This window comes from Ovis aries, chromosome 25 (genome assembly GCF_016772045.2).
Source record: "Ovis aries strain OAR_USU_Benz2616 breed Rambouillet chromosome 25, ARS-UI_Ramb_v3.0, whole genome shotgun sequence".
NCBI lineage: Eukaryota > Metazoa > Chordata > Mammalia > Artiodactyla > Bovidae > Ovis > Ovis aries.
In genome coordinates this window covers 35,750,376-35,752,340 of record NC_056078.1, presented here as the reverse complement: position 1 = coordinate 35,752,340, position 1,965 = coordinate 35,750,376, and the positions used below count along the sequence as shown (strand labels likewise).

Sequence of the window (1,965 nt, the reverse complement as noted above, 5' to 3'; positions counted from 1 at the left end):
AGCTTTGGGGCTAAATGGTGACTTCCACAGAGATTAACAAAATCCCTATTTCTCTATTCCAGTTGAAATGACCAGGCCCAGGAATGTGGCTGACCAGAATCTGAGTAGTGCTGTCTCTACAATATAACAGTTTGCTTATCTCGTGTATATTCTCATTATGCTACCAGCCTGAGCAGAAGATCTAGGTCTAGAGGATCCAGAGTTGGAGGACAGAAACTTTTAACTTCTGAGCAAGGAGCATTATCTAACTGAAGTTCCAGCAGAGATTCCAAGCACAGGAGAGAAGCAGGGAACAAACCTTCCAGGAAAGAAGAAAATTCAAGAATAATTTTGGAGTTAGATTTAAGTGTTAGATCTATAGTAGTGCTAAGTGCTCATGTTGTCAGGAAAATATTTTCTAGGTTATGCTTCTGAAGCAATACAATGAGGAAGAAATGTCCCAAAGCTGTAAAAGGGCTCAGAGCGATATGGTCTCTGACATCATCAACAATAGAAGGGTTACACAGGGTAGATTTAGAAAGATGATCATTTGCAGCAGAAAAGAAAGCTCCCTTTAATTTCAAAGTAAAAGTAATGAGGTCAATATAATGGATTGTATTGTGTCAACATGTCGTCTTCTCAAGAATATACCCAAAAAGTATAAAAGTAGCATTGCAAAATGCAGTTTTTGTAGCTTGGAAGAAATGGAAAATAGAAATTAATAACCAACCATGACATAAAAATCATACAATTTAGACATTTGTAAAGAGCAGCATATGATTCTGGTTTTGGTGACCCCCAAAAGGCTTTGGGGGTGCACATGATGAGGCTGCTGGCATTCGTGGTTTTGGATCTATTTACTGACACTCAGGCAGGGGAAGGAGCCAAGCTTTTGGCCTCTAAATCACTGCTGAACAGCGATGTGCCATGGAAGGGTGAGACCTGACCTTACAGTACGTCTACAATGTTGGCTCAAGTGCTGTATGTATTAGATGTGGAATTATCTGATGATGTTTTTCCCTCTAGACGATTTCTTTGACATTGTGTCTGGGATGCTCAGTGTCAAATGGGATCAGATTACACCTGCTAGCAGCGTCTCGCACACAGTGGTCCTGCACCCTCTCAAGGCTGGTTATTTCGCTTCACCTCAGCAACTACTACTTACTTGGTTCAGGAGGATGGGTCCGTTGTGATGGGCTTTACCAGTGCGACTGGACAGGAAAGATCCCTGGCTCAGTGAGAGTTTGACAGGGGATTCTCCCTCCATTTCCTGGACTGGATGACCTTTGGGGTCATGACTCTCCCTCCCATTGGCATACTCCTGCACTTGTGGAACTCCAGCAAGAGGAAATATGATACCCCTAAAGTCAAGAAAAAGTGAATGGGGTCTTCCACAGCCTTTCCTTCCCCAGATGTCCAGGTGCTTTCCAGACTCCAAAGGGTATCTCAAACACAATCTCTTCTCCCTTAGCCCTTGGCTATGTTCTCCTGGATCTTGCCCTGCTCTCAACCAAAGCAAAGGACCAGGCCTGGGAGGCTATGAAAGCCTCTTTGATTTTGCCTGAAGCTATATAAAGAGGATTGCCTAAGGCAACAGCCTGAGCCTAGGGGCCCTGTGGTGACCCCCACCCCTCCTCAAGGTGTCATAGGGCATGTTGCTAGCGATGTGACTTCTCTCAGGGGTCTAGGATGGGGCACCTCTGAGACTGCCTGACACCGCACCCATTGCCCACCATCCCCTATCAAAAGAAGGTAGAAGATAAGGTGAAAGCTATGGGACTTTTGGAGGCTACCCAGTCTCTGTGGTGGCTTAGGGAAGCTCTTACCAAATCGGATTTTCTAATAAAAACAAATGTTTGCTGTTAAAAAAAAAACACCGATATTTTAATTAAGTGCTTGGTCAAAGGATAAATCAGATAAGAAAATATTAAAAAGAAACTATAAAATACAAAAATATGAACCATGTGCATAAAAATGTGTGTATTC

The 1,965-nt window shown here is 43.2% G+C and overlaps 1 pseudogene; it reads left to right on the top strand.

The window, feature by feature from the left end:
* Window positions 1-802: 802 nt before the first annotated feature.
* LOC101112283 (translocon-associated protein subunit beta-like) lies at window positions 803-1,360 on the top strand (annotated as a pseudogene).
* Window positions 1,361-1,965: the final 605 nt, after the last annotated feature.